Raw genomic sequence first — 15,143 nt, 5'->3', positions numbered from 1 at the left:
ACTCAGCCACTCGTATTAGAAGTGACGTCATCATCTCCATATATATATCAGTATCTTCGCACATGACTTCCTTCTCTCATGGGTTACTTGACTGAACGGCTATTATAGAGTCATGCAATTTGAACTAGATTCAAAAAGAAGTTTTGTAGGGAAGAGGCCGCTTCATTCGCAGGATTTAAACAAACTCCTTTTTCATTAAGGTCCCACTGGGACGTCATGCGAAGTTGTCTAGAAATCAGTCATGCTTATTTCGGAATAAGAGGGGTTTGTATCAAAAGAAGAGAGTAGATCATTCAGATTTTACTAAATTTGTTGTGCTATTACTGACCAACATGAACTAATACACTGATGTACATTCAGTATATTTTAAATTTCAATAGCTATATACAAATACACACTCAAACTGACAGGTTGTATTTATTTAGCTAGTCCATCATGGGTGAGTGATTTTAAATGTCGATAATGTCTTTCTGTATGCTCACAGTGTTCTTTCTGTTGAGTGTTTTATAGGCATACGATAAGATCAAGGGGTTATTCACACATGACTAACACTTTCAAGTGTAATTTAAAAGACATCACTTTCAAGTATAAATGGCATTTCAATCATTAAAACGCTACGTTTTGAAGCGAGCAGATTTCTTTTGCAGTCAATTCATGTCCCACGCCCGGCGATGACACCAGCATTCTTCGTGTCGATAAATGAGAGAATTTCGTAGTTCTTTTGAGTTTTAACCCTTTACAATGTAGCTTGTTTACAACTTTATACATGCTGAAACTCTTCAAAAGGTATTTTCTTTCAATCTGCTGAATGTTTGTTTGGGACACCAACCAATTCAAACACATTAGTCGCATATCTCACATGACAACAGACCTTGATGTATGTATGTGTGCTGTTACTTGCGTAAGATCGAAATGTCCGCATGTTTTTTTTCCTTTACGGCTGTATTTCAATAGGATCACAAACCTTCTGAATATACCGAATGCTGGCTGGCTGGCTGGCTGGCTGTGAGATACTGGTGATATTGCTGGTATTCGTGGGCTTGTGGTATGATACTGCTGAAACTGCTGGTGTTTATGGCCTGATTGTATGGTACTGGTGTTTACTGATTGTGTTCATGGCCTTACTGTATGGTACTGATGATACTGTTTGAAATCATATCGTGGCTGTATGATACTGGTGATATTGCGTGCGTTCATGACCTGGCTGTGTGATACTGGTGATACTGCTTGTATTCATGGACTGGCTGTATGATACTGGTGTGCTTGTGTTCATGGAACTCTGATATTGTTTTAATTCATGTCCTGGCTCTATGTTCTATGCTCTAGGGCAATCCCCTCAACAAGCTCATGGTCGTTATCGAGCCTGGTGTCGACCCCGATGACGAGACTTGCAACATATCAGATGTGTTTACCATAAGATGATCGAACTTGTAATTGCTACTATGGGTTAGACTGGGTGCTGATGCTTGCTGAAATCTGCATTTCTTTCCGTGAACAGCTAATGATTCACTGGCAGATCCTTCCCCTTTCCGGATGCCTTACATTAAGGCTTACCATGTGTTTTTGTCTGTTCATAACTTGTGTATAGTGTCCACTCTCCCTTCTTTCAAAATTCTGGATCAGCCGCTGATTGATGTAAAACTTGTGATATATTTACAAACTTATATTTTACTGTCTGCAATACTCATTATCTTCACATTTACATCTTTGCTAACAGTCTTCAAGCCTGTAATTTTATATGAGGTCCAGGATTATGTTCATTTCCATGTTTGCTGATTGTGACTCCTCCAGGAGGGTTTCCGTGACATCAGTTCCGAGAAGAGTTGCCCCACTCTCCCAACAAGCTGCTGCAGTGCTGCTTGGACTCCGCCACCATTGCTGAGGTGTACCCCTACCTGGCAAGGTCACACGACGCAAAGGTCAGCTGGTTGTGCAGTCAGTGCAGCCACAAAAAGGATGCAATAAAATGATACCTCTTTTTCTAATTTTTCATATTAATTGTTGCCAGCTACTTCTCTTCCTTAACTAGCTGCTAGAGAGGTCTGCAGTGAAGGCCAAGACTCTCGCTGCCATAGGTGAGGAGTACCCCGACCTGGCAAGGTCACACGATGCAGAGGTCAGTTGTTAGTGCAGTCAGTGCAGCAACAGAAAGGATGCAATAAAATGATACATTGTTTCTAATTTGTCCTATTAATTGTATCAATTATTAAATGGCTAACAATAACAATGCCAATGAGAGTTGCAAGATATTTCACTAAAACCCATTGTTTATATGTCAGAAAATGAGTAAGTGCCAAATAATATCACCTTGTTTGCACATCTTTGGTTTCATGGCTTCCTGTTTGCAAAATGTGGACTGTTATCAATTATTCTTTAAACTATTTCAACATTTCACTTAGCCGTGTCAGCTGTATTAGCAATTTCATCACATAAAAGAAGTCATCAAATTCTGCACATTTTATAGCATGGAATAATCACTCTTTGAACAAAATATCTCCAAATGACATTTTAGAAGTTGTAGTATCAGAGTCGACATAGTTGACTGATGGATTTGAACTTGTTTATTCTTTAACTGCATCATTTCGGTGCAGATGCTAGTATCAAGCAACTTCATCAATTTTCTCAACTAACTGGGAAATAATAAGATTCTTTCAGGAACTGTTGTGTTTGTGATATTCCCATCATGAAGTCTTTGGTCAGCCTGTGGACGACTATGGCTAAGGCTTAATTGTTCCATGACAGATAGACGAACCAATGTAGGAATTATTTCATGGGATTCTAATCTCCCAGATGAATTAATGTTGCTGAATATTATTATGTTATTGTGTTAAAATTTGGATTTTGAGATTGGGATTAATATTTTCCAACGTTTAGAGGTATTTTAACATGTATTCAATCAAAAATGTAACATTTAGCATGGGAGCCTCTTCCTCTGTATTGGTTATCCGTGAAATAAAAGTCACCTCCACACAGCCATAACATAAGTACATTAACATTATTCTAGAGCAGATTTGGAATTATTACTGACATTTGCTGCCAACGTTGGGCTGAATATCAGCTTCAGAGCAAATCTCGATGTCCCTAGTATCCTTATCAAAAGATAAGTGATTAATATGTTCCATAGAATAGTTCTGCCATCTCGGTTTCAGATCTGTTTGAGGCTCAAATCTGCACCAAGAAAATCATATTCTAACTTTGTTACTCTGCTGGTACAATGAACTTATGTTACAGTTAATCAAAAAGTATGGTTCGAAATCTACGATTTGGCTGCTATATGTTAATTTCATATATTTCAAATAGATATCAAATACTGTACTGAATAATAGAAAATAATAGAGAGTCCCAATTTAAATACTAGCGTTAATATTCCAGTCGTTTAAGTATCAATAAAACATATTACGCCATTTTAGTAATGGAAGTCGTTGATGCCCATTAAACATTATGTTCAACGTGTATAACGTTTTCTGTATCAAGTGACTTGGTGGTCAACGTGTTCTATTATCTGCATTTATATTTTTGTTATGTTATTCGTCTCATTGTTTGTATTTGCACGGGGAACATTTCATGTTTCAATATAATGAGTAGCATAGCATCGGCAGCTTAATGAATGTATTTAAAGATAACCAGTCTGTGACCGTGTATGTCTAGAACACAATACATGGAAAGTAACTCTGTTTCTGTAGCTAAATACGCACAGACTCGCCAATGTCTTTTAACAATTCATCATATAAGTGCAACCACACTATCGTGAAGCGTCGGTAGATTTCGTATACCATGTTGTACAATAGTCTATAAAGATGCAGGCAATTCAGTGGCAGTCTCGTATGCAAGAGTTACAATACACTATCCAGCATTTTTTTAATAAATTGTTTCTCATGTTATAAGTTCTTTACTTATAATTGGTAAACGTCAGAAGTTTTTGATTAGTGTTAAAATGTTTAATCATCATTATCTTGAAGTAAGTATCGGCAGTTACCTCGTTATAGTAAAGGCTACGGTTCGACGCACGCTCGGCCGAAAAATTCTAGGCATAAACCGTCCCTTAAAACGGACTGTTTCAGTATTAACATAAATTTCAGTGTGCATACTGCAGCGGATGTACGCAAAATGAGCCGACCAGTTTTATGTTTATGCTCCAGTAAACAGAAAACAAACTGAAATCAACTGTTACATATACATGTAACAACAATAATAACTTCAAGGACAGCTAATTTAATCATTAACACACAAAACATTGTAGGCACTGTATGTCATATTGTTCAGCACAATAATGCAACGCAAGCCCCTGCCATGCGGAAAACACGTGTATGGCCTCTTTTTTTCGCTTTTTGGAAACATGAATGCAAACAGAAAATCCTTGTTTGCAAAAAGTCCCATAAAGCAATGTCACAGCACATTGACTCAGGCTTATAAATAACTGATGATGACATCAACCAGTATTCTCGATGTCATAAAAGAGATTATGTGAGGAGTTTTTGTGAGGTTATTGGTTTTAACAGATATATATATATATATATATATATTGACATTGACATTTCCGACTGTTCCAGGCAAACAGAAGTACACGCTGCCCATCTACAAGGCCCTGATGAGGGGGTCGGACGCATCTAAGACATTTACCTCCACCGTCTACGAGGAAACCAAAGATCAGCTGCATGTGCAAGTCTCCACCTACATGGCTAAAGAAATAGGGCTGAAGAAATAACGTCACACCTGCTGCTGGTGTCACACAGAGACGGAAGGATGCAGGACACAGTCAACTTTCTTTATTCAATGACATTGTTTTGAGAGATAGTAGTACTCTATGCACCGATATGTCACTTTGAAAGAATTTAGAAGTTGAAATTGATAAGACAACTCAGTGTTCCCTGATGCTACAGCTTCTGAATGCCCTTGAAGCCATTGATTGCAGGAGGAGGAGAATGATGAACTGTCAGTGTGACTGGTTGATCCTCTGATGTCATGGGGGGGGTGGGGTGGGGTGGGGGTGGGGGGGTGGGGGGGGGGGTCGGATGTGATAGTGCACTTATTCAGATGTCAGATTTATACTTTTGTACACATTAAACCTTGTAATATCACTTTCTTTATTAATCGCTCGAAGTATGTGGTGATACTATCTGTCTACCATGATTTTATGATATTCTACCATGATTTTAGGGTATATTTGAGTGGTCAGCGAGAGGAGTCATGTCACCGTATCTCTGATTTGCTGAGTAATAATTTTCATGTTTTCATTTTGTTATATTGACAAACACTTTATTCTTTCCCAGCTTTTCAACCGTCTTCCATGTTGAAGTAAGAAACTCTGTTATAAGGATCTAGGCAGTACGTTGCTCAGTGCTTTCTATTGATCACACCTGCTATCTTTGTCAGTTACCGCTGGTGGTCAGTTCAATCCCAGTTTGTGATATACGACACCTGACATGCTGTGATATGACGGACACACAAAGCTGTGTTAACAAGGCACTTGCAATGTGTTGGGTACACGATGCAACTGAAGATGAATCATTGTAAAGATACAATCAGTCTTTATACATATCCAGGTACTTTTACAGAACACAGACCAGTCAATGTCAGTATCTGATGAAGGACACAAGGAAGTAAAACCAGTTCATTCACGGAGTTACAAGTCCTGGATACGGAGTTATGGCCCTTGGTATGTAGTGATAGATTTAGATGCACAGAGAACCTGCGTAACTCAAGGCTCCGTTAAGCCGGAAACCCATCTGTTAATTGCCGGATTCACAAGTCCATGATACGGAGTTATGGCCCTTGGTATGTGGTGACAGTTTTAGATGTACAGAGAAACTTCGTAAGTCCAGCTCCCCCGTTAAGCCAGAAACCCATCAGTTAGTTCCTGGTTTTATCTTTTGAGAATGTTGGTGGGTATACCACACCTTCGTCTTCATAAACACCACAAACTGTGCTATATCTGTTCAAATACACCATATTTTGAAATGTGTCAACAAGATAAAACTTTCTTGTTTAATACCAAGTAAACTGGGACTTGTATTTCTCTGTCTCAGTGGTGTCTTTGTGTTGATGAACTGGTGCACCAAGATTTCACACTTTGAAGACAAGATGTTCTGAGATACAGTAAACTATGTTTATAATGAACACGCTTATAACGAACTGGTGGAACTGGTTTTTTGGTCCAAGCCATTTGCTGTATATATGGTGTATATATGTTTATAACGAACTACGGTTACAACGAACTCCAATTAGTGGTCCCTTTGAGTTCGTTATAACTGTAGTTTACCGTAGGTTTTTGTTTTGAAGCCATATTTGATTGAAATGATTCAATGAGCAAGTGATACTGATATTGTGGACAAACATTTGACATTTTTTGAAGTTTAAGTCATTTTGGCGGCCATCTTGGATTTTCTTCGCCACCAGTGGGCGCTGCATATTAGATTTGAGTTATATACAACATTGACTCAATTAATGTTATACTAATGACTAAAATTGACAAAATAATGATGATATATTGTATATAATTTAAGAGATTTTAACCATTTTGGCGGCCATCTTGGATTTTCTACCACCAGGTGGCGCTGCTGAGGTGGATCCATATCCAGAAATGTTCGGAATGTTTCAATGTATAAGTGTGCCAAGTTTGGTGCTTTTAACCCAAAGTGCACAATTATGACTAAAATCCAGCCTTAACCGCCCCACTAAAGTGGATGTTAGTTTGTTATTTTGATATGTGCACGACATACTGAGGGTGCATAGACAAATTTATGCCTTGAATGGATTCAAGTTTGTTACTTGTATATCTGTGTGCCTTTGATTATGCAGTAAAATTATACAAATATATAATTGTATTGAGATTGAAGCATATCTAGCAATTGTCCTTCAAGGTATCAAAAAACAATTTAGTTATGAATTTATTTTCAAAGCACTGCATCACATCCAATGTCATGAGCAATGGAGAGAAATGAAATATATTTTTCTGAGACTATAATTTTTGAACAAGCTCTAACTATCAGGTAAGCAAACTTCATGTCACTTGAGAAAGAGTTTTCACTGAGAATAACTTTGAAGTAGTCTAATCAATAGTAATATGTGTATAACATTGTTGTCACTCATAATTAAAAGTCACTGCAACTGTCATGCTTTGGTATGATCTTTTCTTATCAAATGTTGTCCTACGTTGGTCAGGTCTCTTTGTCATAGAACTGAGGCCAGGTTGTAGGTGCCTTGCATAAGTTACTGCTCAACTTGAAATTAAGAAACTGAATTAAATCAGTGTGGCTCCAGGGTAAAAGATCCCAGGCAAGAGAGGCGACTAAGGGGATCGGGCGGTCAGGCTCGCTGACTTGATTGATGCATGTCATCGTATTCCAGTTGCATGGATCGGTGCTCGTGATGTCAGTCACTGGCTGTCTGGTCCAGATTCGATTATTTACAGACTGCTGTTATATAGGTGTACTATTGTGGTGTGTGCCATTAAACTAGGAATAAACAAACACTCTCGGCTTTACTCCCACATTAATGTGAAAAATGATCAATGCGGAGATAAACACAACTCACTCACTGTGGAGAGTTTAGTGAGCCTTCACCTGGACATTTCTTACTGGATGGGGTCAAGTGAGTGAATTGTGTTTTTCACCGCTATGAAGTGTTTTTCAATTAAACAACGGTGTGTGCGTTAATATGGGAGAAAAGTCCAACGTGATGCAGGTCTTAAGAGGTTTGACCACCATTGTGAAAACTAGGAGCATGAGTGCAATGGGGACAACCCAATAACCATAATCGGGGACATCTGGGATTCGAACCCACATTCACAGGATCCTGGCACACATAAGCGTTGCAAACACTCTGCAACAATTATGCTCTACACCATTCTCTATAGTGAGGGTAGCATATCAAGAAACTAGTGTTGATGTTATTCGAAATCCCTGAGGCACAGCCAACACACCTAGATAGGGACCGTTTCCTCATCCTCCATGTCCACATGAAACCCGTCCTTACGCTGAGTGAGACCCTATAGAGGTGTCCTTGTCTCATTGGAGGAGTGACTTTGCAGTGGCATGTATGAGCGTTCGCTTGCAAGATGGTACAGACTCCACACTTCATTGTGTAGACGTCATGGTCCTTGCCGCACTTTTCTGTCTGAGTAGGGTATACATGTTAATCTGCGTTATGGTATCTTACACACACATGCACGTACGTACGCACGTACGTACGCACACACCACGACGCGACGCGACGTTTAACCCCATTTCACCACACCTCCCCTTGTCTGGTCAGGCCTTCTGACTTGGCTGATTGTTGCTCTCAAGCACCCCGTTGACGAGTATAGTTGCTTATATTTTCAGTCACTAGTTTGCATAATCTAGACTAAAAAGCCATGACGAATGGCACTGGTTTGGTGCTGACGAACATAGAAAGATAATCATGGCAAATTCGGATTCGAACCCACGTTTCTGGCACACCAGGGACACACATATGCAGAGCGAATTCCGGGCCTCAGATGAAGGGGCCATCAGTGACCCCTAACCCGATTATATGTTTTGTTATGTTCTCTAAACCGAAGTTGATTTTTCCCATTAGGCGACAGCAACGAATACATCTGTAGCCTCTAAAAACAAACACACTCCCGTGAAGATCCAGGTTGGAATTGATCTGCAGAAACCCACTTGTGTCCTAAGAGGCGACTCTTGTGTCGTCATCGGACTGTCAGTCATGCTGACTTGGTTGATGCATGTCATCTAACCAAATTGCGAAGATCAATGTTCATGGTGTCACTCACTGGATTATCTGATGCACACTCCAGTGCGGAGTTCAACAACAAACAAACAGAAACAGCCATACACAAAGACATGTTTCATTGTTATACACTTTGAGTGAAACAACAAATAATCAAAATGAATGGGGAAACGGTCACATTCCGTGTCACGTCCACAGCAAATGTACATCAGTGTCCAGAGGTTTAGGCCAAATCACAACTTTCGTTCTTCAAGCTCTTGTGTCTTGGAGAATCTGAAATATAAACAACCTGTCAAATATGCAACATTTATGACTACTAGAAAATGGGATATTGATCAACCGATAATTGAATGTAAAAACTCAATTTTGAATCGTTCTACGATAGACGTGAAGTTTGCTATCAGCACGGGTTTGGTGCTGACAAACTTAGGTACATAATCAGACAGAAAGGGGATTTGAAACCCATGGTTAAAGGGTTGTGGCACACAGTGGAACACATCTGTATAGCGACTTCCAACGGCTCAGACGACTGGGCCACCTGTGTCCCTCTTACCCGATTATATGTAATGAGTCACTTCGCTATAACCGTAGTTAATTCATTCCATTTTGACGACAGCAGTTAATACATCTGTAGGCCCTAGAAACAAACATACCCCAAGTGTAGATCCGGGATAGAATCGGTATTCAGCGAGCCATGCTTGTCGTAAAAGGCAACGGTAGTTAGGCTCGCTGACTGTGTTGATGAATACCATCGCATCCCAATTGCGTAGACAGATGTTCATGGTGGCAATCACTGGATTGTCTGGTCGCATGCGGCGTTAAACAACAAACAAGCAAGCAATTAAACAAACATAACATAGAAATGCATCATTATTGTACGCTTTGATCAAAACTACAAACAATAAGCATGGAAGGGAAAAGAATCACATTCCTTGAGATACGGTTTCACATCGTCAAGTCCACACCATCTGTACATCAGTGCCCAGAGGTTAAGCCATTTCACAAATTTCGATCTTCAAGCTCATATGTCTCGGAGAAACTAAAATATCTACACAATGTTAAACATATAGCAATTACTCCGAAAGAAGGGGACTTTGATCAACAGATAACTGAATTTAATGTATAAAATCTGTGAATCCTTATACAGTGCACGTGAAATGGCTGCTGAACATAGCCCATAGTGTCTGAACAAACAATTTACTGCCATGTCACTTCAGACATGTACCCGACAGACCTGACCCTATCAGACCGGACACCCATCAGTCCGGACACCCGTCAGTCCGGACCCCGTCAATCTGTAAATCCCGTCTTCTGGACACTTTCTGATACGCTGTCCTGAGGTAACGCTGAGGAAATGTTAAGCATGTGCAATGTCCCATGGCAAGAGTTATTTTACAACCCATTCATTCTTCTGTTTCTTTACGATTCGATACGATACAACAATCTTGCAAACATCTGGAGAAGCGTGCATTGTCCTTGTTCAACCTATAATAAGATATCAGCATCAAAATGAGATAAATGTCACGTGTAGATATATTCTAAACATGGCGAACAATTAAACTGAAAAAGAGTGGTGTTTAACTTTTTCCCAGGTGTATAACAGTAGGTATCACGAGCTAAATCCAACCTGTCCACAATTCTTCTTAAACTAGTTGTTTGTATAACATCACCAGTCCTTACAATCTATCACCAGTCTCGGGCCAGCAGACAAGTGGACGTGTCGACCCGACATAACTCCCAACCAAAGATTCGTTAACACGAATATTTCATCGTCTGGTATTTAAGGGTTCCACTGTACAATAATGTTCACATTATTATATGTGATTTGATATCTGATTGCAGACACAGTATTGAATATACGAGTCAGATTATTATAATAATGTAAACGGTCGGAATGATACATACAAACTATGCTTATAGTTGCGTATTAATTCAACACGTCTCTACATTCGATAGCTCGGAAAATTTATGTCATGTCTGATTCACGCATGTGGAATATACATAATCACTAAAATTACATACGTATTATATATATATGTGACTTTTGGGGTACTATTCTTTCGGTACCAAGGCTCGTTTGTGCATTCCATCTCTTTTACAGATTCTATTTGAAATGCTCCATTTTGGAATGCTTCATACTTTCAATGGAACATGTAGTTGCAGCTGGCAAAGTCACATTGTTTTAGAGCTACTTGTCTACCAGAAATGTCCCAAATTCACAGAGAACTACCTGGGACTCACATAGTGGTAGGGGTATGTAATAAGGTTTCCTTCTCTGCAGTCATACAGAATATAGAATGACAGACACGACGTGACTAGGCCCTGGGGTTACTTTGACACAGGGGAACTCAGGCGTACAGTAGAGGATATAACAACATGTGCAGACAAATGTTCCCATTGTCTTCCCCATGCCCCGCGTATTAACCTTGAAATCCAAAACTACCCTGGGGAGGAGTTGCATAAACAACTTAGAATAACAGATGTGCTTGAAAGGAATTTGATAGAGGAGGCATGCCTCATGGGTAAATGTCTTGTTGAAAAGAAAGAGAATGCAAGACATGTTGACGAGATAGTTCGCTGCATTCATTGCATCACGTCCTATGGAGTTTCATTTTCTGTTTGGGAAAAGAGATAGAGCGAGAAACTAAATTGGACAAGTCTCTGGGTACAGGAAAAGAGAAAAAAGCTTTTGAATTATCTACCTCCAAAGTTTAGAGGCTAATTAAATCCTGACACATAGAGCATCATCATCAATCTTTGACAAACCTTTCAGAAATCTATTCCCAAATATGTACTCAAGTACCTCAGCAATGGAGGTATCTGAATTGACTCAAAGTTGGGTTCAGTTATGCATTTCAATTGGCTGTAAAATGAATTTGTAACAAAATATCCGAACAACGTTATTTATTCGGTTTGGTTTACCACGTCACTGGTCTTGTTGCTCGCTATGACCTTGTCCGTTACTTCAGTTGTCAGGCCCTTGAAAAAAAACTAATAATGAAATAAAAAAAATACATCATCAAACATCAAATAAATTTGATACAAATGTTTAGTCACTGGTCCAGACCCCATTATTTACAGACAACACTCACATAGCTGGAATATTGCTGTGTGCGGTGTTAAACAACAAACAAACAAAACATCCATGTGTTCAAGTTTAGCATAATGTAATATAATATTAATACGCTCGTATCTTCATGTAAATAAGTTGACCTCAGTACAAAACTCTATTTAGTTTGTTAGCTGATTTGTCGACTTGTAAGGTGCTTGTATGATTATTTTATGTAAATCATCTCTCGTTGTATTTGTTTTTTACAAACAGGTTATATACCTGAAATGGTTAAGTATATGTTCCTCTTTCTCGTACTGATTTTACTGAAGGAGCACATGACCATGCAATAGGTACTCCATATACACCATCTGGTCTTTTAATTGGATACAGCGTACATAAATGTGCTGTATTGACTTGACCAAGTTCTTTTGGCAATGGATATTTCTGTCTTAAAACATTTTGTTTCGTGGTAGATAATTCCGCATATTAAATTTTCCTGGTCAGAAATGCGAGAGGCACAAAACAAAAGGTTCTCTTAATCCCACTGTTAACACCGTCAGTGAGTGAGTGAATCTCCTATTAACAAAGTGAGTAAACGGGGATTGCCTGAATTCCCCTTTTAATAACGTCAATTCCCTGTGAAGAAAATGAATGAATGTGAGCGAACAATGGCAGTTTACCGCTTCCCTGATAATTAACATTTAAACCATGGTTCCTCTGCCTTTGACCGTGCATTAACTGACTGAAATGTCAATTAAACACCATATAAAATGGTGTAAATGTTATGTCATTAAAAATAACACAATATTTGGTCAATCTTTTAATCAATGTTTTATGGTAAAAATTTATTAACAAAACCCATACCTGGTAACAGGAGACAGAAAGAAACGCCCTAACAGCGTCAGTTAACATTGTCAATATCAGGTGTGACTACCACTTGCGTTGATACAGACGAGGCAGCGGGGGCGCATTGATGGCACCGGATGACTGAAAACAGCTAGGAGGGATGTTGTTCCAAATGTCAACCAAAGATTAACCCAACTGAGTTATCGCTACCGGCTGATTCTGGTCCTGCCGTAGGCGTCCCCCCCGCAGTACAGTTTGTTACAACATGTGCAACATGTGTGCGGTGCATTATCCCACTGCAACGTGGCGTTACGTCCCTGAATTTACACAAAGGGAAGAACAAGATCTCGAACGATGTCGTCTCTGTAGCGTACGCCAGGCAAATTGCCATTACACTTCCATCCCTAAACTGACGACGTTGAGTAACCCAAACGACGCTAATACGTTCCCCTGGACGCTTGGAGACCCTTGCACGACCATCAGAGCTGTCCAGATAAAACCTGGACTCATCTGTGAACAGTGTACGGTCCGTGTCTTGTCTTCTGAACCTCATAACCTGTCTACACCAAGCTTGGCGTGCCTGACGGTGACGTGGAAGCAAACTTGGGCGTATCGCTGGACGTGCTCCCTCCACCGGTGTCCATGCGGTTCTGCCAGTAATTGTCCGAGCTGATAATGTGGCAGTTTGTTATTTGTTCCGTAGATGCACCAACCGAATATATATGTCTTGTTGACATGACGTCACACATGTACGACCGTGGCAAGTGATGAGTGTTGTCCTGCTGTAGATTACGTCTCCAAAAGATGATGTGTTTCGGTGAACATTTAATCAGCAGCATATCCACGGCACGAGTCTTGCACGGTCTTGCGTAAGCGTAATTTACACTTTAACAAACGTGTTTTTATGAGCACACGAAACCTAAACAATCATTGTGTGTTGTTCACATAAAACACAACAACACGTGTTTGAGTATCATGCTCCCAACAAACACGTACATTTCATGAGAATGATGCAAAATCAGAAGTCACCGTCGTCAGGTTTAGTAAGCAGCCCTCCTATATTCCAGGACCCGCTTGCACAAAACGATCTTAGCGCTAAGACTATTGTAAGTCTATGTTAAAGTATGGGAGTTAAGATCATCTTAGCACTATGATTGCTTTGTGCAAGTGGGTCCAGGAGAGAAATGATAGTTTGCCTGAAACTGAATCGATAAATTGGCCCAGGCAACACCCCTATTTCCGTGTGAGTTGATGACTTGTAACCGTACGTTATAAGTGATCAATTTTTCAAAGATGAAAGATAGATACTCGGATCCACTTGTTATTTCAACTCAACAGACAATGTTATATATATGCAATAGATCCAACCCATGTGAACCATCGCTTAGCTTTCACGCCCTATTAAAGATTAGTCAAGCATAATTTTCTTGACTGTGTAGATTATTACCGTTCAACGTCTTTAAATGATCTTTTCAATAATAGTAATGCTCATTAAATTCTCGTTTTTAAAAAGAATGGTACTATTTGATAAAGTTTAATTCTTGAATTGTGTTTTAATGTAGTGTGTTGCAATCACCAGCTGAGATTATAGACGGCGGTGTCACTCAAAGGGTGAAAGTTGTGTAAAATTATTCTCCCCATGACAGTGACACGTAAGTACATCTACATTGAAGCGTATAAGATCGGATAGTGTTTTAATACCTCATGATCCCAAGTCAGGTAGTCTAGATTTGGTTGCTAGTGGTCTATAGCCTGGTTATATTTTGTTTGTTTGTTGTTTAACGCTGCACTCGGCAATATTCCAGCTATATGACGGCGATCTGTAAATAATCGTGACATGACCGAACAAACAAGTGATTGATATCACGAGCAGCGATCCACGTAATTCGGATGCGATGACGTGATCAAGCCTGACCACCCGTTAGTCGCCTCTACGACAAGCATGGGTTGATGAAGACATCTTTACTGTTGCCTGGTTTTAATATAAACTGATCTTCTGAAATTCTGAAAAGTTATTTCTTTTAATATTGAGCTGGTTTATCTCACACCTAGACTGTGATACTTACCTTACTATTTTACAGTCTTTTGTCGACAGGTGTTTAATAACAATTAATTTGTTCTCATCGCGATATGGTCGCAATAGTGCCGATGCGTTTTAAAATTTTACTTCACTCACTCACTGATATAGATTCCGGGCCAGAATAACCTCAAAACGGTCCTTTTCGTCCCCGATGGTGTGCTCATGCCATCGACCACTTGTTTGTGCGGACTAGGGTTGACTGTTTATAGGTGGAATATTGCTAACAGATATTCTAGATACTCTGGATTTTCACGAGTTGTTGGCGAATTTCGTAGATACGGCTTGGAATATTTGATATACTAACTGATAAATAATGATCACACATGCCCACAACCTTGACACGAAAGTCCATCGGATATTCGGGCAGTATGATCAAGTTATTCACCTCAGGTCGGCACAGAGATAGTGCACGACCTTGTGTGTATAACATCCAACGGCCATTGGGCATCGCGG

This window comes from Haliotis cracherodii, unplaced genomic scaffold (assembly GCF_022045235.1).
Source record: "Haliotis cracherodii isolate W230 unplaced genomic scaffold, xgHalCrac1.p SCAF_13, whole genome shotgun sequence".
Lineage (NCBI taxonomy): Eukaryota > Metazoa > Mollusca > Gastropoda > Lepetellida > Haliotidae > Haliotis > Haliotis cracherodii.
Note: the sequence above shows the minus strand (reverse complement) of the source record.